At 43.4% G+C, this 27,802-nt stretch overlaps 1 long non-coding RNA gene across 1 annotated transcript; it reads right to left on the reverse strand.

Annotated features, from left to right (window-relative positions):
- Positions 1–260: 260 nt before the first annotated feature.
- On the reverse strand, positions 261–16,899 carry LOC132397802 (uncharacterized). Its single transcript, XR_009513455.1, has 3 exons — positions 16,609–16,899; positions 4,816–5,187; positions 261–948 (listed from the first exon to the last, which is right to left on the reverse strand). It is a non-coding gene; the product is annotated as an uncharacterized LOC132397802 (long non-coding RNA).
- Positions 16,900–27,802: the final 10,903 nt, after the last annotated feature.

A 27,802-nucleotide genomic window follows, 5' to 3' on the forward strand; every position in this document is an offset into this window, starting at 1 on the left:
TAGCGGCCCTTGGCCTCCACAAATCCAGCGAGGCTGAAGGAAGGAAGTGACACTCCACGTGCCTTTTACCTCACCAAACAATGCCTCCCATGGGGGTGGGGAGGCTACAGACACCCCCAGAATCCCAGGCGACAACATTGACCACCTTCAGGACTTCTGGGGTTTCCGGCGATGGCTGACCCCCTCAGGTTGGGGAAGTGTCGCTAGCGCTGTGGGGCAGGGTGGGGGGGGGGTGGTTGAGGGGAACATGGTTGACAGCCTGTCCCAGAATTCTTAGTGGCCAGCGCTATTTATTATTCTTATTTTAAAATGCATTTGTGGGATTATGGTAGAATGCTAATTTATCATTACATTTTAGCTGGGGTTATGCAGTTGTTCACTTGTGTGTTTGAGGTTCACCCTGACTGTAACCAGGGTGTGTAATAATCACCACCCCTTCAGTAAGTGTGTGTGGGTTCTCTCCCTGGGTCATAGTGCCCGGTCTGTTTTTGTGCCTATCGCAATAAAGATGTCAGTTGAGATAAATGAGCTTTTCTCTTCTGTAATCATGGAATGAATGCTCGCCACAATACTATAAATAACCATACGAAATATAGGTATTAGAGCCAAATGAGTAGTGCAAAATGCGAGCAAAAATAGTGAGGTAATGTTCATTGGTTCACTGGTCAGAAATCTGATGGTGGAAGATGAGAAGCTGTTCCTAAAACATTGAGCGTCGATTTTCGGGCTCCCCGGTGGTAGCACTGAGAAGAAGGCACATCCTGAATGGTGGGGTCCTATTGATAGATGCCATTTTTAAGGTCATTGCCTTTTGAAGATGCCTTTGATGCTGGGGAGGCAAGAGCCTTTGGCAAGTTTACAACTCTCTGCAGATTTTTCAGATTACTTCCAGTGGTCCCTCCATACCAGACAGTGGTGCAACCAGTTAGAAAGCTCTCCATGGTACATCTGTACAAATGTGCAACACGGCAGAAGTTAAAATAGGTCACTACACCAGAAAAAGGTGAATGAGTGAAATAGTGAGTTGGGAAATGGAGGTGTAGCACTTTTGACTAAATTTACATCAAATGAAAGGTGGAAACATTCTTCGTAAATGATCTCTTCTTTCTGAGGAGTGGAGTTTGTATGAAGGATAGAACACAATTGGTCAACATATCCTTACTGCCCAGTCTTGTGTGCCTCAGAAAGCTGTGGAAGACAAGGTACCAGGGCTAAACATGTTCTGGGAGAAAGATGGGGAGAGAGTGAGGTAGAGAAACAATCAGGATTGTTTTGGAGTAGAGCATGTTCAAGGGGCTGAATGGCCTTATGCTTGGCTATGTAGTTATACTTGATAGAATCACAGAGTAATGGAGTCATGCACAGAGTAACCAACACACCATTATTGACCTTACCAGCTCATCTATACTCTCCTCATATTTGTGAATTTGGTGGTATGATCAGACACCTTTTAACCACCACAAACTAGAGAACATCTGCAGGCGCTGGAAATCCAAGCAACACACACAGTATGCTGGAGGAACTCAGCAGGCCAGGCAGCATCTTTGGAAAAAAGTACAGTCAACATTTCGGGCTGAGACTCTTTGCCATCCTGGTGAAGGATCTCAGCCTGAAACATTGACCGTACTCTTTTCCATAGGTGCTGCCTGGCCTGCTGAGTTCCTCCAGAATTCTGTATATATTACCCTTTAACCATCCACTGCTTTTTGATAATATGGGGGTAACAATACAGAGGGGGAATTCTCCACAATCAATTCCTTGGAAGGTCTATTCCCCATACCTTCACTTGCACTATTCCATTCTTCCATTATCCTTGGCTTTACTGGCTCTTACTGAATAGGACATTAATTGTTTCTGTAGCATAACCAATTTGGCTTTTCTTTTATCTGTCTCCCCATTGATGTGAAGTACAATTAAATACTGTTTATTGTCATGCCTCTGAGCACAAGTGTAAAGGAGATCAAAATGATTGTTATTCTGGATCAAATGCAGCATAAAAACACAATAAACATAAAGGACGCAATAAAAAAACAAAAAGCCCACAATAAATATAAATATAAAAGCAATCCTATAAAACAATGTACAAGTAACTGTTCTATGCATAGACAGATTGTATGTACATAAAGGAATGCCGGATGATGTGTATGTAGTGGTTCTGGAGGGGTGGTGGGTTGCGTTAATGGTTGGAGGTGTTTATCAGCCTAACAAATAGTTTGTGAGTTCTCCCTGCTTGCATTTCAAGCTTGTGATGTTTTTTTTCCCTGCAGAGTTCTGGTGCGGTTACAAAGAAAGCCTCAGAGGTCCCGTTACCATCCAGTTACTATCCCCTTGTGCCACATTCTTTGAGTTCGATGCTGGCACCATACTCTGTAGCGCTGGCTCCACTGACTGTGGCTGACCACATATCGAAGCTCCAGCCTCATCGCTTATGGGTTCCACCGCATCTTGCGCCTTTCCCCACTTCAATGCCGCAATGGGACATCAGCTTCATGGGGCTACGGAGGAGCTACCCAAATGAACATTAACCACTACAGACTGAAGCGAGTGGTTAAATTCTGGAGTCTGGCAGAATATGAGAACTGTTCTGAAGCTTTACACTGAATTATTACGGCCCCCTGAATTGTATGCCCCAGATAAATGCTCAGCAAGAGGCTTTGCCCAACAGACATTTAGCTAGAGGAGCCATGGTGATGCCCTGAACACCTGAACCAAAAGGTGGGGTAGTTGGTGGGGGTGGGGACGGAGCGGACAGAGTTGATTGATGTGTTCTGATCTCAGAACCCACTCTTGGCTCAGGATGTTGGTTTGTGCGGCAGGACTAGACAGCAGTTCTGCCTGAATCCACAATACCACGGACAACCACTTTACATGCGGTGTTAACCTTTGCCGTTCTGGCCATCAGGCTGTGTGGTTATTATTCTTATCATTAATCAGTCAGATTAACTAACATGGCTTCCGACCTTCTCACCCAAGCTATGGACTTCAGTTTCCTACCTGAAAGAAGAACTTCATCAGACGCATTTGCCTGAGTCGCACTCTGGCCATCCATTAGATGATTTCTACTGAAATAATATCTTAACATTGCTAAGATTGCATCGGTCTCACCATCTGAATGCCCATCATTTTCAGAAGAGGACATGAGAAATGTTAAAAGGAAGTGGAACATGAAAGTGGGTCCTGCTGAAGGGTCTCGGCCTGAAACATTGACTACTCTTTTTCCATAAATGCTGCCTGGGCCATGTGTGATGCTTGGATTAGCAGCATCTGCAGATTTTCTCTTGCTTGTGATTGGAACATGAATGTGTTCAGAATAAGGTTAGGACGTTGTGTTGTTGATAATGGGTGGGAGAGGGGCCATGACACAACTGATTAGAAACAGACTTTGGAGGTAATAAGGTGAACCAACTGAAAGGGCTCATTCATCACCAGCGAGTAGTTGTGAATGGTTTTCTGAACTCTGCTCACTGGTTGAGTTACCATTGTTCATGCTATCTGTATTTATGCTGATAATCTGTTCAAGATGATTGATTATATCTGACTAGAGCTGAAATAAATTTGTACTTAAAATACATATTTTCAGGGGAATTGGAGAATGATCTTCATTTCTGCCACATTGCAGTCGATTATTGTGACAAAAGAGGAATTGGGATTCAAGGTTTAAAAGGAGATAGTTTTTCTTTTCTCTCTCTGTCTTTCTCTCCCCCCCTTTCTCTCTCTCTCCCCCTCCCTCACTCTCCCTCTCTACATCTCTTCCACTCTCCCCCTCTCCCTCTCTCCTGATCTCCCGATCTCCCTCTCTCAATCTGTCTCTCTCTCCCTCAATCTCCCTCTCTCCCAATCTCTCTCTCCCCCACTACGCCCCCACACACAAGCAGTGGCAAAGATCTTTACCCTCCCCACTTTCTTCAGCAAAAAATGCATCAGCACCCTCCACCTATCAAGCAAGCAGTTGCCAAGCCCCAGAAGACCATGATCCGCAGTACAACAAAAGCTAATTGTTCACCCAACAATTTGACATACCTTACCACCATTCCAGGCCACAGACAGTCCTTCCAGGTGAGGCAACACTTCACCTGCGAATCTGCTAGAGTCGTCTATTGCATTCAGTGCTCCCGGTGCGGCCTCCTCTACATCGGCGAGACCCGACGCAGATTGGGGGACCGCTTCGTCGAGCACCTACACTCCATCTGTCGCAATAGACATTTGTGACATTTGCAACCTCCCGGTTGCCACCCACTTCAACTCTGCCTCTCATTCCCATCTAGATATGTTCATCCATGGCCTCCTCTACTGCCATGATGAGGCCAAACTCAGGATGGAGGAGCAACACCTCATATACCATCTGGGTAACCTCCAGCCTGGTGGTATGAACATTGAATTCTCCAATTTCCGGTAATTCCCTCCCCCTCCCCCTTCCCCTATCCCAGGTCCCTCTCTGCCTCTCTCCCCTTTCAACTTTCTGCTTCTTTATCTCTACAGTTCTTTCATGCTTATCCCCTCCCCCTCCCCCCTTTATCTTTCCTCTGATTGGTTTTCCACCTGGCACCTCTAGGCCCTACCCCCTTCCCTATCTCTATTACTGGGCTTCGGCCCTCTCTTTCCACCCCCCCATTCCTGATGAAGGGTCTCAGCCCGAAACGTTGGCTACTCTTTTCTCACGGATGCTGCCTGACCTGCTGAGTTCTTCCAGCGTTGTGTACGTATTCTTTGATCCACAGCATCTGCAGTTGTATTTTTGTAATTTGACATACCTAATATGGAAATGGATCCCCCTTTCACAGTGAGCAAGGAGACCAACAAAGATAAACAACTCACTGTTTCGGGTGTTAAAGTCTGCTGCATTGCTGTTCTCCGAGTTCTCTGACCTTGAAAATCAGCAACAAACTCTTCCCCATCAATGAGAGAAAGAGAGAGAGCATGTGATTCACCGGGTACAGAGTCCCTGATAACTGATCGGCTGCTCCTGATGTTCTGTTTTCTCCCGTGGCACTTCAGTCAGCGGCACCATCATAGAACTGGCTCGTCCGCTGGGCCACAAAGCCTCTGAACCCTGAAGGCATGCTTGTCCTTGGGATATCGAGAAACGGCTGACCAGTGAGCCCCGGGAGTGGGTCCCCTCACCATAAAGAACCAAAGTTTGAGTGTACTTCGCAGTCAGGGTCTTCGACATAACCCCATCCGATCCACCTTGAAAAGGAAAAAGAGAGATATTAGAGGAAGAAATTAGGTTGTTTCTGCAGATGAGCTCAAAGAAGTCGCTGTCCATACCAAATTTATTCTTTGTTGGTGTTACAACTGGGGCCTGGTCAGGGAAAGAAATCCGTAACAGAGTCTTATCATGTTTATTATTACTGACATTTGTTATTTGTGGTAGCAGTACAGTGCAATACATAAAATATTCTATAGATTACACTGAGAAATGTAAATAAATAAATAGTGCAAAAAAGAGCAAATGTTAAGAAGTGTCCGTGAGTTCATGGTCCCCAAGAAGCTATTCCTAAAATGTTGAGTGTACGTCTTCAGGCTCCTGGAGCTCCTCTCTGAGGAGGGCCTGGATGGTGAGGGTCCTTTATGATGGATGCTACCTTCTTGAGACATTGGGTTTTGAAGATATGCTCAGTGGTGAGGAGGCTAGAGGCCATAATGGAGTAGAGAGTTCACAACCCTCTGCAAATGTTTGTGATCCTGTGCATTGGCCACTCCATACAGGCATTAATGCAACCAGTCAGCGTGCTCTCCATAGTACAGCCGTACAAATTCGCTGGAGTCTTTGGGGAAGTACCAAATCTCCTCAAAATCCCTGTGAAATCTTGCCGCTTCTTCAGGAGGTGAGAGATTGTCATTGAGTTTTTTATTATCCTTTGTCTAGCATTTTATGCCCATCCTTAAACGTCCTTGCGAAAATGGGTGTGGGCACCTTCTTGAATCACTGTTGTCAACCAGGTGAAGACACTGGCACACAACTGTTCCGGGGGGAATTCCAGAATTTAGACCTAGTGACAATGAATGATTAGCAATATATTTCCAAATGAGCATGGCGTTATCAGGAGGTGAGTCACTCACCATTCAACATCCCATCCTAAGATCACTTCTTATCACCACAGTATTTATGTACCTGGTTCCAAATGAGTTTCTGGTTAATGTTGACACTCAGGTTATTGAAGATCAAAGCTAATGGCAGGTGATTCAACTATCTCTTATTGAAGATAGTCATTGTCTGACACTTTTGCCTTGCTTTCCACCTAGTGCTACGTGTCGGAACGTTGCCTGGACTTGCTGTATACAGACATAGGATGATACCTGTCCACTTCAAATGTTGTAATGTAAGGGACATCGCTGATAAGACAGGTGAAGATGGTTGTGACTAAAGCACAGCCCAAAGTTCAAAGTAAATTTATTATCAAAGTACATATTTTTAGGTATAATGCAAGTATCTAATTAGCCAATCCTGTGGCAGCAACTTGATGCATAAAAGCACGCAAACATGGTCAAGGGCTTCAGTTGCTGTTCAGACCAAACATCAGAATTTGGAAGAAATGTTATCTAAATGACTTTGACTATGGAATGATCATTGGTACCAGAGGGGTGCTTTGAGTATCTCAGAAACCATTGTTGTCCTGGGATTTTCACACACAAGTCTCTCGAGTTTATGGAGAATGGTGCAAAAAGTCCAATGAGTAGCAGTTCTGTGGATGTAAATACCTCGTTAATGAGAGAGATCAGAAGAGAATGGCCAGGCTGGTTCAAGCTGACAGTAACTCAAATAACTACACATTACAACAGTGATGTGCGGAAGAGCATCTCTGAGTGTACATGTCAAACCATGAAGTGGATGGACGACAGCAGCAGAAGATATGAACACTTTTTTAGTGGTCACTTTATTAGGTATTGGAGGTACGTAATAATGTGGCCGTTGAGTGTACGTCAACATGTACCACCTTGAAATACATTTTCTTGCAGGCATTTTCAGGAAAATAAAGCAATACCATAAATTGATGAAAAGTCTGGCAAATATCTAATGTGCAAAAGAGGAAAAATGCAAATAATAAATAAACCAATGAGAAGCCCAGGTGAGCTTCTGTAGTGACATCCCGGCAGTGCAATGGACTGGCCTCTGGTAGCCACAACCAACTTTCTTTAGGTGAGGGTTGACTCCAACCACCGCTGTGCTTTCCCCTTCAGGCTCACTACGGTAGCTTCAGTTTTACTGGGTGACTACAACGTCAGCAGTTGTCACTCTCACATCACCTCCAGCATTTAGCTCCGTGGTGCTCATTCAGATCAAGGTAGCGATGAAGTCTGGAGTCAGAAGGAACTGGTGAAACCAAACTGGGTGTTAGTGAGTGGGTTACCTGTGAGTAAGTCTCAGCTGATAGCTCTTTTTCTATCACTCTGCTGATAACTTGATCTATACTCACTGGCTGATTATTAGTCCAATGGTATTTGCCCTGCTGTTTGCTTACAGGACAAACTTGAGAAAGTTTCCATGTGGTCATGTAAATAGCAATACTTTAACTCATTGAATCATAGAGATATGCCAACATGCCATTCAGCTCATTGAGTCCCTGCATACCATCAGCCACCCACTTATACTAATTCTGCTTTAATCCCAATGATTATTCTCCTCATATTCTCATTGTTCCCCTCTCCCCCTGATTCGGTCACATAATTATACAGTAGGGGTAAAGTACAGTGGCCAACTAGACTACCAGATTAAGGTTAACCTGCACCAATTTTTACAGAAACCTCATGGAAAGCATCCTATCCAGACACATTATAACTTAGTACAACAATACTCTGCCCAAGACTGAAAGAATTTGCAGAGAGATGTGAACACAGCCTAGTCTATCACACAAACCAACCTCCCCTCCACTGATTCTGTCAATGCTTCTTGCTGTCCTGGGAACACAGCCAACCTAGTCAAAGACCCCATCCCATCCCGGTCATTGTTTACTCGCCTCTCTCCCACTGAGCGGAAGATCAAAGCTTGAGAACACGAACCACTGGGCTTTTATCCTGCTGCTATTGAGCAGGAAATGGACCTTGAAATGGACCTCAAAATTGCTCAAGTTGAACTTTTTATCAGTCTGTCTCATTACAGCCCTTGTTCAGTATTCAGAATCAGGTTTATTATCATGTGTCGTGGAATTTGTTAACTAAGCAGCAGCAATTCAATGCAATTCATAACATAGAAGAGAATAAATAACTAAACAAACAAGCAAACAAATAGGTAAATAAATAAATAACAGTATACTTATATTGAGTAGATTAAAAATCATTCAAAATCAAAAATAACGTATTTTTTTTAAGTGAGTTAGTGTTCATGTGTTCAATATCCATTCAGGAATCAGATGGCAGAGGGGAAGAAGCTGTTCTGGAATCACTGAGAGTGTGCCTTCAGGCTTCTGTACCTCCTACCTGATGGTAACAGTGAGAGAAGGACATGCCCTGGGTGCTGGAGGTCTTTACTAATGGATGCTGTCTTTTCAAGACACCGCTCCCTAAAAATGTCCTAGGTACTTGAAGATGTACTTTACTTGTCTACGTGCATTGAACCTTCTCTGTAACTGTGAAACCATATTCTGCATTTTGTTTTGTTTCTCCTTTTGCCCAACCTTGGTGTATTTATGTGTAGAATGATCCATCTGTATGGCATTGCAACAGAAGCTTCTCACCATATTTTGGTACTTGTGATAGTAATAAACCAATTACAACTAACTGGAAAAATTTGTCTAGTGAAGTAGCTTTGTCTCGAGTGTTGATCTTTAGCTGAGGTGTTGTTTTAACCCTCAGCTTTCGCTGAATCCAGAAATCTCATCTGGTTCTTCATATCACATGGAATTGGCTATGATGATGAGAACAACAGAAGGGAGCCCAGGTGGATCATTCACAGTCTCTTACATCCACACGTGGGCCCTAACATCACTAAGGCTGGAGGTAGGGATTCTGGGGAAGGCAGCAAGAGATGGAACTGTCCCACATATCCAGATGAACCTCTCACTAAAGAAGAAGCAGCAGGAAATTGCCATGACCTTCTGAGGGGTACTCTTGCAGTGGTATGTGCAGATTTGCACTAGGATTCTTTAAGACCGACTGAGCAATCTGGTGTTTTTCTGTCTCCGAGGGAGTTCAGTGAAGTTTGGAGTGCAGGGTGTGTCCTGGAGGCCAAGGGGCCAGGAGGTGGGGCACGAGCCCATGAACGACTCCGTTTCTCACCCGTCTCACGCATTAAAGCATCAAGCAAGACTGGAAACAATAAGGACGAGAGAGGAAGGTGAGCGGGTTTTCAGCACCATCTGCCTACATCTCACCGGTCTCCCGCTCCATCTCACCTGCTGCTGCTGGACGAAGGTGAACGGAGTCTTTTGGGTCTTGTGCAACATTTGATCGCTGTGGTTTGTGGATTGGTTTGCTGTTCATGTCATACGTGTTGCTGGTTACTCCTTTTTTATTGCTCTTTTGTGTGATTTTGATCGGGTCGGACTGACTCTGCGGTCTGCAGTCAACAAACAATACAGTGCTAAATTGAACTGAACTGAGCTGACCTAAACCGAACATTCCTAGACTCTTTCAAGGTGCTTTGATGTTTAACATTCAGTGTGTTAATCCCTCGTTTTTTGCCATTTGCGCAACTTGTTGCTTTTTTGTGTGTTGGGTGTTTAATATTTTCCTGGAACGAGTTCCATGGTGTTCCTTTGTTTCGTGACTGCCTGCGGGAAAACAAATTTCAGAGTTGCGTACTGCGTACATACTTTGATGATAAATGTACTTTGAATCATTGTTCTGATGTATTGATTGTGAACTGAATTCTTGGCAATGTAAGGGATCTCATAGCAAAAATCAGAAACAAGTCTGCTGGGATACCTTTCACCAGTTTGAGATGATACACAGGCCACGGTTTGATGTCTCATCCAGCCACCTTCAATATTGCAGAGAAGCTTAAAAAAAGAAGGGACAGAAGTGCACAAATTATAAAGGTCTGAGGGAGTTTAAATCAGAACCTGCTCAGAGTGGCCAACTCGTCCCTGTCCAACGAGAATATAATGGGCAAAATAGCCTTGTTCTGCAGCTATCAGAACCTAAAGTGGCTACTTTATTAGCTACACCTCTACATCTGCTCATTAATGCAAATAACTAATCAGCCAATCATGTGGCAGAACCCAATGTATAAAGGCATGCTGACGTGGCTAAGAGGTTCAGCTGTTGTTCAGACCAAACATCAGAACGGGAATAAAATGTGACAGAAGTGACTTTGACTGAGGAATAACTTGGGGTGCCGGGCTGGGGGAGACGGGATTTCAATATCTCAGAAACTGCTGACCTCCTGAGATTTTTATGCAAAACAGTCTCTAGAGTTTATGGAGAATGGTACAAAAAACAAAAAAATATTCAGTGAGCAGCAGTTCCGTGGGCTAAAATGCCTTATTAATGAGAGGGGTCAGAAGAGAATGGCTAGACTGGTTCAAGCTGACAGGAATGTGCCAGTTACTCGAGTAACCACGTGTTACACCAGTGGAGTGCAGAAGAGCATTTCTGAATGCACAACACATCGAACCTTGAGGTGGATGGACTGCAGCAGTCGAAGACCATGAACATTCACAGTGGCCACTCTAAAGTGTACGGGAGGTACCTAGTAAAGTGGCCACTGTGTGTATTCAATGTACTTGGAGGCCTCTTGAGTTGACAAGCGGATGAGTGAGGTGTCTCCTGTGACGGATCAAGTTGGACTGTTTGGTGTGATGGAGCTTGGTTTGGAACTCGTGGACAGAGCGTCAGATCATCAAGCATCTGTAGATCCGGTGGCCCTGGTGTGCCATGTCTGCACAGGTTCAGTTGAGGGTATGTTTTCTCCACTCAGATGCTTTCCTTGTGTTATGATGTGTGTACATAACAAAGAGCTTCAGTTCCCAGTGGGCAGCGTGGGTGGCTCACCTCAGCAATCAGAAGCTTCGATGGTCACCTGGTCTTGCACACAGTGTCGAGCTGAAACGACCTTGTAAATAAAATGTTCTACCGTTTACCTACACTGTCTTTGATAAGAGCAAACATAACATGGTGTCAGAAGTCTGCGTGAGGTCTAAACACAGAGCGTAAATTAACACAGTGACTGACTGAGAAAGAGACACTAGTTCTGACAGGAAAAATAAAGCTGACCAGCGAGACGAGAGAGCACGTTGTGTCCTGAAGTTCATCAAGAAATTCAGGTGAGAGGTTGAAAGTTCCCGTCATGGATAACCGAAGTCCTCACGTACCTGTGCAGTTTACTGCCAATCTAATGGACATCAGGAAACACTTCAAGTGCTGATATAATATATATTTATAGCGGTGTGGGAGTAGCTGGCAAAAAGTGGAAAGCATTTATTTTTCTGCATGTAATTAACAAAGGTTCTTTGGGCATGTCTAACAGCTTTCAAATTGATGAGACAGCTTTTAAGTTGGTCACTCTGATGGCAAAATTTGAGGAGTACTTTGTCCCAAATAAAAACATCACGTTTGAGAGATATCGGTTTTTTTTCTTGTGACCAGAAACAAGGTGTTAGCTTTGACCAATACTGAGCTGAGCTTCACATACTGAGTAAGTCCTGTGAGTTTGGAGATTTGAGAAACTCACTAATTACAGGCAAAATACATTTGTAGTTTGTGAAATCCCAGATAATGGGCTTAGAGAAAGATTGTTCTATAAAAAAGATTTGACGCTGGAAAAGGCTGTGGATATGTGTCGGGCAGTAGAGACCACACAAACATACTTCACAGGGCTGACACATCAGTGCATGCTGTGAAAATAGAGGAACAGAGTACAAGAGGAAATCTGCAGATGCCAGTCCTGCCGAAGGGTCTCGGCCTGAAACATTGACTGTACTCTTTTCCTAGATGCTGCCTGGCCTGCTGAGTTCCTCCAGCATTTTGTGTGTGTTGGGCAAAGTACAAGAGCTATGCTCAAACTGCAAATGCGGCATACGTGAAGGAAGGTACTTTCCAAAGATGTGTCCTGCAATGGTTGTGGGAAGAAGACTCAATTTGCAAAGTGCTGCAAAGCTGGGGTTACCAAGAGAAAGATGCTGAGGAACTGGAGGAAACCTTTGTAGATCTTCTGCAGATTGCTGATGCTGGTAAAACAGAATGGATTGTTCCAGTGACTGTGAATGAGACAGTAATTCCATTCAAGCTTGACACCAGAGCTCATGTGAATCTGTTATCCACGGATAATTACAAGCCTCTCAAATAAAGTGCAAGATTTACCCAGTGAAATTAAAAGTGGCAGGCTATACTGGAGAGAATGTTCCAGTAAAAGAAGGCTGTATGGTGACCTTTAAGCACAAGAGGCAGCATCTAAAGGCAGGGCTACTGACTGTGGAAAAGCGAGTACAGACAATATTAGGTCTAAGTGTATATGAAGGGCTCAACCTGGTGAAAGTAGTTTTCATAGTGGCTTCACAGTCTGAAGATGACCACACTTCACTCAAGGAGGAGTTCACACAGATGCCTTTGAGGAGCTCAGATTCTTACCTGGTGTATACAAAATTCATGATGAGACAGTGGCTCCTGTTCTCCATGCAAGTTTCGTTTGCACTTAGAGACAAACTCAAACAAGAATTAGCATGCATGGAGCGGATAAATGTTGTACAGAGATTAGAAGAACCAACAAATTTGGTGAGCTCACTGGTCATTGTGCAAAAGAAAAATGGAGCCTTTTGGATATGTCTAGACCCAAGAGACCTCAATAAAGCCACCAAGAGAGAGCATTTTAAATTGCCAACATGGGAGGAGATCATGTCACGGTTTGCAGATGCCAAGTGGTTTATCAAACTTGACACATTTTCTGAATGTTGGCAGATGAAGCTTGATGAGGCAAGTTTGAGACGGTGTACTTTTTAACAAGGGAAGATATCGCTTTCTTTGGCTACCGTATGGAATTCTGTCTACACATACAGTATCTGTACAAAAGGTTCCATCAGGACATGTATGGACAAGCTTCTGAAGTGGAGAAAGACTATAAACCACTGTTCTCAATTATGTACATCCCACTGAATCAATGTACCAATGACATGCAGCACAGATTGATCAGGCTGCAGAAATATGATGTGAAGATGATCTACATATTGGGAAAATATATTTGTTGCTGTTGCTATGTCTCGAGTAGTCAACAAGAAAGAAAAGAGAGACAAAGAGATTAATACTGACATACAGGCTATGTTGACGTGATTGTCACCTCCATTCCAGTATCTCCCAGTAGAACAGAGAAGATCGGGAAAGCAGCAGGGACAGATGAAGCAATGAAAGTACTGAGAGGCAATACAGAAGGAATGGCCAGTGGCTAAGAATGACTGTCCAATGTGTACTTGGGATTATTGGGCATGCAGAGCAGAACTGTCAGATATTTTCAGTCAAGATGGCACCTGCATACAATGCTCCCATGGTCGACATCTTCTGGATAAACCATGAAACCATATCTTTCACTTCTTTTGTTATTTGCATTTGATTTTCATCTTGAGCATGATTCTGAAACTGTTGGAGACTGTGATTTGCAGTTTGGAGATCGTTTGGGTGTTTCGGCACTGCGGTCTCTGAGAGGATTCCGGGAGGTTGAGGGAGCATGCATGTACGTCTCGCTGGGAAGGCTGTGGGGCTGGGCGTGAGCTGATGTTTGACTCCATTTCTGTAATTAAAGCTTTCATTGTTTGCTAATTAAAGCAATGAGGGAGATTGAAACATCGGGGCAAACGCAGAAGGTTGAGTGCCTGCCATTTGATCACTGGTGGTATTGCTCTGCCGTCGGAGAGGGGAGACTGCCATTTGATCGCTAATGGAATCACTCTGCTGTCGGAGAGGCTGTCACTGTGCCCGGAGAATGTTACCCAGGTTTTCTGAGTTTTGGGTGTGGAATGGTACTTTGGAATTTTTCTCAGTCTTAAGTTTTTTATATTCTTTGTTCTTCACCCTATCTTTCTTTCTTTCTATCCAAAGGAGGGAGGTGTGCCTGTTCCATTTGTGTTTGTTTTTTGTGTGGGGAGGGGAAACTTGGGCTTGATGATTGTGTTGCCGTTTTCTTTCTTGGTTCTGTGGACATCTGGAGGAGAAGAATTTCAGAGTTCTATACTTCGATAATAAATGAACCTTTGACCTTTGAACCTCTTTTAGTAATGGAAGATATGGTTGAAAAAAGGAACAGGTTTTTGATTTCAGTGTTGTAACACAAGGAAATGCTCCAGAAGATACATGAAGGGCTTCCTGGTAAGAAAAAATGTAAACCTAAAGCTCAGGAAGTAACATACTGGTCAAAAATGAACCAAGACCATGGCTTCATGTGAAATATGCCTTACCTACAGACCAAAGAGCTGCTTACACCACACCGTGCACCAGAAAAGTTGGAGTAGGTTTGTCTGATTGTAATAGGAAAAGTCATATTGTTGTAACAGACTACTTTTCCAGTTACCCAGAGGTTGCAACACTACAATGAACATCCAGTAATGTGGTCATCAACTTCCTGAAGTCTGTGTTTGCCAGGCATGGAGTTCCATATGAGGTGGTATCAGACAATGGTCCACAACTTTCGAGCTGTGAATTTGAGTCCTTTTCCAGTGATTGTGGGTTTCAACATATAGCTTCAAGCCTGCATCACCCAAAATCTAAAAGTCCAGCAGAGAGTTTGATCAAGGTAGTGAAGGGCCTCATGGAGAAGATGGACGAGAGAACTTCTACAAAATCTGATGATTTACAGTAGTTCCCCACTGCAGAATGGTCTTTCACCAGTCCAAATGCTGATGGGTAGATTCATACACACTAACCTTCCAGTGCATGAAAACCTTTTGACACCTAAAGGGGCATGCAAGGTGAAATTAGCTAAAGAGAAAGCAAAAGTAAAACAGAAGCAGTATCACAACAAGACTGCAAAAAGCCTAACAGTCCTGAAGCCTGGAGATCAAGTACAAATCAGGGACCATGATTCTGGCACATGGTCTATGCAAGGATATTGCAAGAGGAAGTAGCTCTATGTCCTTACCAAATCTAGATGAAGCAAAGGACATCTCTGAGGAGGAACCGCGTGAATCTACAACTAGAAGCTCCAACTCATAGCTGTCAGTACACCAAAGGCCAATAGGTGTAAAAAAAATAAACATATTGATCAGAGTTCTCAGAAAGATTATAATATTATCACAGCAAATGAAAGGATTTCATCTGAGGTAACAAATAATAGACCAAAAAGGATAATCGAACCACATCAGGGACTGATTGAAGTGTATGAGTGAATGAGGGACTGCATTTGCTCATCACAATCGAAGTTAATGTCGATATCTTTGTTGAAAGTCCTTTGTTTGAAACAAGGCTAGCTGTGTTGGCTGAAGGGTCAAGTCAATGTTCTCTGGGTGAGCTATATGTCACTGACCTTGCCATTCCTTCTGACTGGGCATTTTTTTGTTCCATGTGTGTGGACTAACATTGACTAACATTAGCAACTGATTGAGGAACTAATTATTTGATGTTCAATGGAACCAGAAGCTTTGATGGTGACCTGGTCCTGTACATCTAGTATGAGCTGAAGTCATTCTGTAAATAAAACATTCTAGTGTTTACCTACGCTGTTTGATTTTACTACGAGTAAATAGAATAACACTTCTGATTTTGCATATATTGTCTGTGGTCACTTTATCTGGTGCACCTGTTCAGCTGTTCGTTAATACTAATACATAATCATCCAATTACGTGGTAGGAACTCAATGCATAAAAGCATGCAGATATGGTCAAGATGTTTAGTTGTTTTTCAGACCTAACATCAGACTGGGTCAGAAATGTGATCTAGTGACTTTGACTGTTAAATAATCATTGGTGCCAGACAGTGTGGTTTAAGTATCACAGAAACTGATCTCCTGGGGTTCTTGTGCACAACAGTTTCTAGAGTTTACAGAGAGTGGTGGGACAACCAAAAGAAACATCTTGTAAGCTGCAGTTCTGTGGGCAAAAATGCCTTGTTAATGAGAGAGATCAGAGGAAAATGGCCAGACCGTTTCAAGATGACAGGGAGGTGACAATAACTCAATGAACAGTGCACTACAAAAGTGGTGTGCAGAAGAACATGTCTGAATGCACAAGCTTGGGAAGGCAGAACTCACTGCATAGAAGGGTGGTAGAGGCAGAAACTCTCATCACCTCTAGACAATGCCTGGATGTTTATCTAAACACTGTGATCTACACGGTTATGGGCCCAGGGGTGCCAGCTGGAATTAGAGTGGGTAACTCCTCTCAGTCCAACATGAACACAATGGACAAAAAGGTCTCCTTCTGTAGCTATAAACTTCCTATATTTCTATGAGCAAGAGTACATGCTCAAACTGTGTCACTGTACTGAGAGAGGCATGTCAGCAATGAAGTTCTGACAAAGAGAGAAGTGATGATGGCTAAGCATATCATTTGGTTCACAGTAAGACCCTGCATTCAGCAATGAAGTAACACAGAAAATTTTCTTCTATGGTGATGAAGGAAGGATAAATCTTCTTTCCACCTTGCTCCTCTATTGGCTTTTTCTTCAGCAGCACAAGGATCAGACCATCCAAAGCACAGCACCTCCAACAGTGCAGGTCTCTTTCAGCAGGCTATAGCTTAGACTCTTACCTCTAGATATGATGTCTACTCCACCCATCTAATTTAGGAGAATGAATGTTGCCAAGGGGTGCATTAACGTAACAGCTCCAAGGAACAGTACATCAGTTCAGGGTCGAAAGAGACTGTAGCAGACTGTAGGCTCAGCTAGCTCCATCACGGGCATAACCCTCACCATCATTGAGGACATCCTCAAGAGGCGGCGCCTCAGGAAGATGCCATCCTCATTAAGGATGCTCGCCATCGAGGACAGGCCCTCTTCTCATGCCTTCCGTTAGGGAGAAGGTACAGGAGCCTGTAGACCCACTCTCAACATTTTAGGAACAGCTTCTCTGCCTCTGCCATCAGAACAACCTACGAACCAATGAACACTACCTCACTGTGCCTCTTTTGCAATTTTTATTCATCTGTTGCAGTAAATTGTTACGCCTGCACTGTACTGCTGCCACAAAACAAATTTCATGACTAATGTCAGTGACCTCAAACCTGATTGTCAGCTGATAAACTGTCTCCAGTAAACCAATGGAGATGCCGTCTCTGGGAATTTTATTTTTTTGTTATTAATTAAGCCACAATTATAGCCCGTGTCTAATTGCCCTGCTGGTGGTGATACAATTGAGTGGTTTGCTGCTGTGCTATTTAAAAGGACAATCAAGCACTGGTCTATAGTTGTGTAATACAAAGGCCTGTCTGCAGCCTACCCCCGCCGAAGGACAAAAGTACTTTTTGGATCATTGGAGCACCTTATCCTGCCCTCATTCACCAAACTATCTCAGTGACCACTAAACCAGGAAACAAAACATTTCAGAGTGGCCTTGAGTCAACCACTTCTCAAAGAACGACCTGAATAATCAATAACCTGATTATTTTATAGAAAGCTGCTTTTACAACACCAGTTCTTCATGAACCCTTATCTGCTGATAATTCTATAGCCAGAAAAATATTACGAAATCAGATATGAAAATAACTTTTCCCTGCAATATCAATTTACCTAACTGCGTAAACCCACCAGATTGTCAATGATTCAGCGATTAGTATAAAGAAGAAAGGGCCGTGGGCCCTTTTCATTTCATTCCTCCTGACCCCAGTTTATAGGCAGTTCTTTGGCTCAGTTTGTCAGATTGTGGCTTCAACCCAAACCAGAGAATTGAATCTCTAATCTGGTTCTTATCACACAGAATATCGAATCAAATGTGATGTTAATCTTAAAGTCCACCTACTCTCAACTCACTGCTTAGGGTTCTACAGCATGACCCAAGGAAGAATAAAAGTATTCTCCATGTCCTCTCGATAACTTATAGGCATCAGATAGGTTAAAAATCTAAATGGTCCAAGCAATTGTTCAGGAATGTTCTCAGCTTCAACTTCAGGTTAGTTGCAGTCGGATCACAGCTAGAGCATTCAACACCAGGTACGTCTTGAATCCCACAGGTTGTCTAACACTGCACTCATTTTTTCAGGTCCCAGATCCTGGGTTAATAGTTCAGAGAACATGTTCAAATTCCACTATGGGTTTCAGGAAGGGAGCTTTGTTCTCTTTTCCCAGTTGTTCCAATATGTGGCCAACCTTTATAACCAGATATGTAAGAAGGCGCATTGCCATTTTAGCAAGGCATCTCGGTGTGGACAACAAATGCTGATCTTGCTAGTTGTGTAGAGGCAGTGCGCAGTCCAACAACTGGTGTAAGTAATTGTCCTGGGTGTTTTCCTTGTGATCGCCAAACCCTGCTGGACATTTGTAATGTAGAATACTGCAAGCGTGGTTCACTGTTTCATCCACAAGACCAACAGCGAGGGAGCTGCATTGCCTCAGTTGTTGTGCAGACCAGGCCCTCATGCCATGGTATCGCCTGTGAGGCCACCCAGGAGAGGAGATGCCCAAGGAGTTGTGGAAGAGAATAGAAACCTCTGTGAGCTCACTGGAATCCATAATGGGTTGGGAGCTGGTGCCTCCCATTGGTGCTGCTCTTCAGTGTTTGCTCAATAGAAGATACCCTGGACCAGGGCAACATCCCATGCACCATCGATCTCCAGACCATGTCCCTCAGGGACTTAAGCTATGTTATTTTATTCTGACTGTATGTTTTCTCTGCTAGCATAACTATATGTGCTGTGTGCTGTTGACACTGTGTTTTGCATCTTGGCCCCAGAGGGACATTGTTTCATTTGGCTGTATTCATGTATGGTTGACAATTAAACTTGAACTTGAACATATGTCCATCCTGAGAAGAACCTAAAGTTATTGAAGCATCAGCTTTAGTCCAGGAACTTCACTCTTGCACACTTTGTAGATCTAGTATTAATTTATTTTTGATTCTCAGTGATGCAGAACGCAAGGAAAATTTGAGTTCTTTTGAAAAGGACTTGTTCACATGTGACTTCAGGTAATGCATTCTGACTGAAGCTGAAATGCTAAGAATAGCTGCAGGGAGGTAAACAGTGAACACAGACCAATGTGGATGATGCTTAACAGAGGACAGATGACGTGAATTTGTTTATGCAGTGAGTACTATGCTGGGAGCTCAGACAACCAGCTGGGATTTGGAGTGTGTTCCATGAATGAGCATAGAGAGCAGATGATTTTCAAAATGGTAATGGATATATGTTAGCGAAAGGAATCGTCTTCAAGCCTATGAGAAAAAAGGAGCTAATTGGACACAATGCATACTACCGCTCGGTGAGAATTGCTCTCTGTTAAAAAGAGTTTAGAGTAGAGCTAGCATCAGGCCTAAGAGACAGTTGAAAGTTTGCATTCTCTTCAATGACAAGGAACTAATACCTTCCTTCTTTCAAAGTGCATTGCTTATCAGTTCAGCCTTGACAGATAGCATTAAAATCCATCAGTGGAACCAAATTTCAGAAGAGGAATATGAATCCATTGATTTCTGTCACCAACAGTGTGTAGCTTAATCGTTAGTATTCCTGAAAGGGGGAGATGTGCAAGGGCTTTCTGCAACTGTAATCCATTACCTCTGTAGGTAGTGCCTGTTTACTGCAGTGAAAGTGTAGAGAATTGTAACAGTAGGACAGAGAAAGTTGGGTTAAACTGAGCAGTAGCATACACTTCAAGGCTAACAGTGGTGAAGTAATTCACACACGAAGAGGAGAGGTGGAGAGTCAGTAATGCAGAAAATAATACCCTTTTAAAGGGGGCAAAATAAGGAAGAGTATGACAAGCACAGAAATCTTTGGGGCTGTGCGATAAAAGGAAGACTATCGATAAAAAGCAGAGCATGGAATCATTGCTTCCTTAGTGACATACAAAACACAGGTTCGGACCTCAGAAGTCACTAGTTAGTCCATGGCTAAACTATTGTGCCAAGGTCCGAAGCACCATTCTTTAACTACGATGGCAAGGTCTGGAAGAGTAGATTTTCTGGAATTCTACCAGGCATCAGCTCTGCAGAGAAGTATTCACTGTTCAACTTAAAGGATACAACATGTAGGTCGGGGAGGTTTATTTATATAGAGTAAGTGTTTCCACTGGCAATATAGATAGTAACTTGAGAAAGCAGATTGAAGACAACTGACAAACAAGCCAGGGGAGAAATGAGATTTGTTTTGCACAGTGAGTTGTTATGTTGTGGAATGTGCCTTGTTGACAGGATGAGACAGAAACTCAACAGTAATGTTTGAAAGGGAAACAGAAAGGCAGAGAAGAAGTTTGCTAGGAACACTGTAGGCTAATTCCAGCATATGGAGGCTAAATGGATATCCCTACCAAAGAGCCAGTGCAGGCATAATGGGCCAACCAACCTCCCTCCACATTGCACACAAAATGCAGGATGAACTCAGCAAGTCAGACAGCATCTGTGGTGGGGAATAAACGTCAACGTTTCAGGGCAAGACCCTTCATCGGGACACTCCTGAGTTGCCATACAAAGCCATTATGCACCCAGACAGAATGCTTCTACAACTCAAGATATTCTGCGGATGTTGGAAATTCAAAGCAACCTGCACAAAGTGCTGGAGGAACTCAGTAGGTCAGGCAGCATCCTTGGAAATGAACAAACAGTCGATGTTTCAGGCCAAGGCCCTTCTTCAGGGCTGGAAAGGAGGTGGAAGATGTCAGAATAAAAAGGCGGGAGGAGGGGAATGTGGATAGCTGGAAGGTGATGGATGAAACCAGGTGGGTGGCAAAGTAAATGGTAGGAGGTAAAGGAATCTGATAGGAGAGGAGAGTAGACCATAAGAGAAAGGGAAGAAGAGGCACACCAGATGGAGGTGATTGGCAGGTGAGGAGAGGTAAGAGGTCGGAGTGGGGAATAGAAGAAGAGAGGAGGGGGAGGAAATTTTTCTCTACAGGAAGGTGAAATCGATCTTCATGTCATTAAGTTGGAGGCTGCCCAGTCAGAATATAGGGTGTTGTTCCTCCACTCTGAGGGTAGACTCATCATTGCACAATAGGAGGCCATGGAGCAACATGTTGTAGTGGGAATGGGAACTGGAATCAAAGTGTTGGGCCACCAGGATGTTCTGCTTTTGGCAGATGAAGCAGAGGTGCTCGATGAAGCGGTCCCCCAATTTATGATGGGTCTCACCATTGTAGATGAGGGCACATCAGGAGCACCAAGTACAATAGTACAATAGATGACCCCAGCAGATTCACAGGTCAAGTGTTGCCTCAGCTGGAAAGACTGTTTGGGGATTTCTATTTTATGCATTAATGAAATAGTGAAATATTAACAGGAACATGCCAAGCTTCTTAAGTGCCCTGAGGAAGTAAAGGCATTGGTGAGATTTCTTGGCTATGACATCAATGTGATTGGAACAGCACAGACTATTGATGTTCACTGCTAGGAACCCAAAACTTTCAACTCTCTCAACCTCAACATCGTTGACGTAAACAGGAGCACGTGCACCACCCCCCTTCCTCAAGTCAGTAATTTGTTCTTTAGCTTTGTTGACATTGAGGGAAAGGTTGTTGTCATGACACCATGTCAATAAGCTCTCACCTCCTTCTTGTACTTCGGCTCATCGTTATTTGAGATGCTATTGCTGGCTGCACCTGTATTTTCTGTATAGCTTCTAAAAAATAGAGGATTACTTGCCCTCAAAGCCACGCAGCACAATGCTGAAAATCTTTGTTTCAATCTAGTTAGTTTATCAGCAGGCCATGCTCTGAGTTGGTGGGTAGGTGGTGAAAGCAAGGGGATAGGTGGCATTGGAGATAAGAGTGGGTTTAAATATAGTTGAACAGTGAACTTTCCATTAAAGTTACTGCTTGGGATAGTGTTGAAATATGGTTATTGAGCCCAACAACAGGTCAGATGCTTTCAACAGATAATTTCAACAAGATAATTTGTTACCAATCTTTACTACACAAGCGTAAAGGAGAATGAAATTATTTTTACTCTGGACAAATGCAGTATAAATAAAAAAACAATAAGCACAAAGAACACAAATAAACATAATGAATATAAATACATAAGATTAGCTTGTCTGCATCAACTGACTATATGTACATAAAGTGAAGCTGGGCTCTGAAGTATCTGTACATAAGGTGACTCTGATAGCAAATGATAAAGCAGTGGTGGCAGGAAATGTGGTGGGATTGTCAATACTTGAGACCTATTGTCTTAAAGCTTTGCCAAAGGAGGCCAATGTCAGTGGACCCTCACTAGAGTGTCTATTATAAAGTGTTGGTCAGAGACATGACACTGGGAGGGTCAATGCCTGCTGGATCTTTCCAGAGGATCTGTGTTATAGGACACCCAAGGATTTGAGGGAAGTGTGGCCTTAAGGGGTCTCTCAAGATGGAGGATGACTTGCTTCTGTGGATTGGTCAGTGCTTGTTAAGGCCATTCTGGGAGCTACAGATCACTCCACAGACGGGGCAAGAAAGATCAGGTGGGGTAAGCACGTGGGTAGGTTTTCAGGTGGTCCATGCCTTCCTCTGTCAACAGAAAACAAAAAGTTCAACTCCCTTAGCTCCCTATGTCCTCTCATCTTCCAAAAAAACTTGGTTGATAAATGTTAAGGATTATTCAGGAGTAATGTGATTTAAGCAGGTATTAATTAAAATGAGATCCAATCTTCAATACTTAATGTAAATTGAAAGTACAGTAGTAATCAGTTTGAAATCACAAGGACAGCTCTGCAAACAAACATCACTGTCCTCAAAGCATAGGCTGCTGGCTCACAGCACGGGGTTGGCTGCTAAGAGATAATGGCTTGCAAAGTGAAGTGACCATGAGACGTTCTTGTCTGCATCAGCCAAATGTTAGACCATAGGGTTAAGTAAATTGGCATGCATCAAAGCAGGCAACTATGGGATAAGTTATTAGCACCATTATAAACAAGCTCAAGGAAGCCTGCAGATGAGTCTGATATTATTGCTTAGCATATTTAGCATGGTCACAGGCATAGCTGATCTATCACTAGTTGAGATATTAATAGTTGCCTTTCATCTCCCTCTGATGCCCCCCATCTCACCCTGATGCCTTCATCCTGCCCTTTCTTCCATAGTCCACACTCCTGTCCTATCAAATTCTTTCTTCATCAGCCCTTTATCTTTTCCACCTATCACATCCGACCTACAAATTTCAACCACCCTCTCCACCACCCACCCATCTTCCCACTTACCTGGCTTCACCTGTTGCCAGTCAGCTTTTACTTCTTCCCTTCCCCCAAATTTTTTTTTCTGGCTTCTTCCCCCCTAATTTCCATTCCTGATGAAGGAACTTGCCCTGAAACATCGATGGTTTATTCCTATCCAAAGATGCTCTCTGACATGTTGTGTTCCTCCAGCATATTGTGTGTGTTACAATAGTTGGGGATGTTAGTGTACTCTGGATATCAGCCTTCACGACAGTAATCTTGGGTAGCTGGGTTCTCTGCCCTGAGAGACATTTAGCCAATCTATGTGAATTAGTTTGTCCCAGCAAAGGCATTCGATCCTTCAGAGATGTCTTACTAATTATGATATCCTTCCACTGTAAGTATGTTCTTCAAAGGAACCATTTTTCAAACACAAAATATTGAAGGAAGCAATGTGATTGTAACTTTTGAAATTGTATTGAATCACTTACTGTTACCATTGTTCTGAAGCATGAGTTTGAGAGACTACCAAGAGGGTCTCCAAGAGAAAGTCTGTTTGATGTAATGAATAAAGACCTTCATATCAACCAACTTCTCCCATTTCTCCAATGACTTAGTCACAGTCACAATGAGTATTGTTTTGCGAATTCCACACTGACTGTGCACGCTGCTTGATCTGTAGTGACCTTCATCTTTATCTTTTTTTGGCTGTAGCTTTTGTAATTGACCTCGAGCTTGCATCTAAACTGGTATTGAGAGGGATTCACAGTGACTGTGTCACCGGTGAGGTGAAGCGATCATGCAACCCATAATCAGTATGATTAGGACAGGAAGCATGAAGTGACCTGGACAATTTATGCAGCTTTGGCCCCAGCCTGAGTTCAAGTATTTTGAGAGAAAATCAAAATGAATCTGAACGCAATCCTTCCTGTGTCTTTCCAGAAAAGGAACCTTTCACCTGCTTACCTTTTCATCCATCTAATCCTCCTTGTAATAAGACTTTATAATCTAATTACTCTCAACCCAGTTTTTATCATTTGACAGTTTACTGATTAAATTAACAAGCTATAAAACTCCGTTACACAGTGACAGGGACTTTTTCTATTCCAATTTTGACTCTAATGAGTTTATTGACAGCACGTGCAATAAAAGAGTAAAAGCAATCTTGCAGATAGCAATTGGAAATTCAAAGGCTTGAAAGACGCAAGCAATATCCAAACTGACAACAGAGTTGAAATGTCAACCGCTGATTGGAATTGACAGACGGGTTTTCATTACTTCCTGAGGTTTCGGCGTGTAATCACCCGCAGTGCTGTGTGACAGAGCTCAGCCTGAAACCCTCTCCTCAGCCTGGCAGTGCAGGCATAATTCGGAGAGGCTTGTTATCGATGAGCTGTTAATCTGCATCTCCATCTGTCCCTCATGTGGGTACTTGTTCAGTGGCCATTTTGTTAGGTCCACCTCTATACCTGCTCAAAAATGCAAATACCTAATTAGCCAATCATGTAGCAGCAACTTAATATGTAAAAAGCAAACATAGAGAATGGGGAAGAAATGTGATCTAAGTGATTTTGACTGTGGAATGATTGTTGGTGCCAGATAGGGTGGTTTGAGTATCCCAGAAACTGCTAATTTCCAGGAGTTTTCACACACAACAGTCACTACAGCTTAAAGAGAACCGTGAAAAAATCCCCATCAAAAAAATCCAGTGACTGGCAGTTCTCTGGCCAGAAACACCTTGTTATTGAGAGAGGACAGGGGAGAATGGCCGGACCATTCAAGCAGACAGTAAGGTGACAATAACACAAATGGCCTTGTGTTAGAAATAGTGGTGCGTAGAAAAACATCTCTGAACGCACGTGTCAAACATTGAAGTGGATGGGCTACTGCAGCAGACCACAAACAGGCACTCAGTGGCCACTTTATAAGGTGCAGGAGATAACGCAAAGATTATCTCTTCCTGTTCTCATATATATCCTTCAAGCAAGGTGACATAAAATATAGCTGTGGTGCTGTTTCTCTCATCTTGAGGTTACACTTCCTAGTTGTAGCACACTACAGTGGAACAGCCTTAAACAAAGGTATTTGTCCATCTTGCCTTACTGGTTCTTTGACTGAGTTACCAAATTCAACACGCATTTCTACTCAGTACTACGATTCATTTTCTTTTCTGGAAGCAGTTGCACCCTGATTGAATCAGCATCTGTTATCTTGTTGGAACCCACACCACAGCTAGCTGCTTCCTCAGAGTGAATTTGTCCAGTAGGTGTCCAGGACAAAGAAACAGCCTGATGATTGCAGACCCTAAAAAGGACAAATTACTACTATGGGAATGTAGCCATGAGACTGCAATATAACCATGGGAGCATCAAAGTTAGGTGGGACTCGTGAAAAGTGGTGGCTAGTAATGATGGGTTGAGTTGGTGCTCCGTACTTGTCTACTTACTGCAGAATTTCATGTCAGCCGTCTGGGGGCTTAGGGGCAATTCTTTGAGGCCTCACCGATGGGCTGGTTGTGGACAGCACCATGAATTGAGTGAGAGATGGGGCTGCAGTGATATGGGCCAGCACACGCCTAGATAAGTGTTTAATGCTTGCACTGTTTCCGTCCTAATAAACAAAGTTCTGTGGATCATCAGATTTGTACCTTTCTGCCTATCTGAGCCGAACCTGAGAACCTTTTGTGCAACGTAACATCCTGCCAAAGCTGGCAAAGGGTCTGGCAGGGGTACTGGAAGACAAAAATGTTCAGAGTCAAGAGTGAGGAAGAAGAACACCCATGTGAAGAACACCGAGAGAATTCTCCATCGTAGGGATCGAGAACCCTGAAGGCCATGTTGTCTGGCCTGGTGCCTGCATTCAGCACACCTCACCTGACCTGCAGGTGAATTTGGAGTGGGAGGGGAAAGATCCAGTTGTTGTGGTCCATGTGGGTACCAAGAATGTATGAAGAATGAGAAAAGAGGTTCTCCTGAGGAAACTTGAGCTGTAGCATTTAAGTTAAAAAGCAAAGTCAAAAAGGTAATAACTTCTGGATTGTTAACTGAACTATGTGCAAATTGGAACAGGGTTAATAAGATCATAGACTTAAATGCATGGCTCTAAGATTGGTCTGGGAGAAGTGGTTTGAATTCATGGGACATTGGCATTAGTAGCTGTGGTGAGTGATGTTATTCAAGCTGGTTCTAGAGCCTGATGGTTGTGGGGTAATAAATGTTCCAAGGGTATGCACATAACTCCAAGTTCTAGGTAAGACCATCTTCAACAAGAAAGAGTCTAACTACCTACCTTTGATTCTAAAATATACTGCCATCACTGGGTTCCCATAATCAACATCCTGTAGGTCAACAGGACCAGAAATGCATCTGAACCAGCCATAAAATACCTACCAGGGCAAGTTTGGTATCTTGCAATGATTAAGTCACCTTCTGACTCCCCAAAGCCCTTCCACTATCTACAACACACAAGTTGGTGAAGTGACGTATTGTTCTACACTTCCCTAGATGAGCATTTGTCCAACACCCTTCAAGTGAGTTCATCATCACCCGGAACAAGGCAGCCCAATCAAGTACCATGAGTAATCATTCCATTTTCCACTGACTCTCAGTGATTGCACTGCACACCATCTACAAAGCACTCTGTAACTATGTACAAGGGTTACTCTGGCAGTACTTTCCAAATCAGAGTCATCTTCCACTAAGAAGGACCAACAGGCGTGTGTGAGAGTTGCCCGCCAGTCCTACATTCTGCTGTATAGGAAGTGCATCTGTTATCCTGGGACTAAGCCCTGGAGCACCCTCCCCAACAGCATGGTGGGAGCAGCTGACCAGGTTTGTAGTGTGTCAAGAAGGTAGCTCACCACTACTTATTTCCTCAAGGAGACTGGGGATGGGCAGCAAGAATTTTAACAAACTTCTATAGATACACCGCAGAGAGTATCCTTACTGATTGCATCATGGCCTGGTATGGAAGCACCGATGCCCAGGGATGGAAAAGTCTACAGAATCAGAATCAGGTTTAATAACACTGGCATACAGTATGTCATGAAATTGGTTATTTTGCAGGACAATCCATTACAATACAAAATAATAAAATCTATAAATTACAAGTTTGACAGAGCCATTTCTACAGACTGGAGAAGGGGCAAAGACAGGCTACTGGCTCATCAAAACCAGTTGCTTCGAGCAGATAGGCCTCGTCAGCTGTGGTTAGGAGCTCATCGAGGAGAAGGAAAATTCTGATCTCAAATCTCCCCTGTGTTGCAGCTATATCCACTCATGGAAAAAGGTTCGCAAGTAAACCCCAAGGAAATCACGGAGATGGAGTCCCTAAGGCAGTTTCACGTTGAGTTCAAAGGTGACTGGCAACTCCTGCAACACCGCTGGTGCCAAACCTTACCGGTCTCTACAGTTCCTTTGGGCTCATCAGATGCATGGAGAGGGGGCCTGCTGCATGGGCAACCACTTTCTCCATATCGTACTGCCCTGACTTGTGCGTACTGGCTTGTGTATCACGTAAACAGCTACGGCACAATATCCATGTTCAACCCCTACCAATGGAGGTCCTTATACACACACACACGTACTGTATATAAATTAACTAATCAGTGCAAAAAGAGGACAAATACTGAAGTAGATGGATTCATTGTCCATTCAGAAATTTGATG

This window comes from Hypanus sabinus, chromosome 8 (genome assembly GCF_030144855.1).
Source record: "Hypanus sabinus isolate sHypSab1 chromosome 8, sHypSab1.hap1, whole genome shotgun sequence".
NCBI lineage: Eukaryota > Metazoa > Chordata > Chondrichthyes > Myliobatiformes > Dasyatidae > Hypanus > Hypanus sabinus.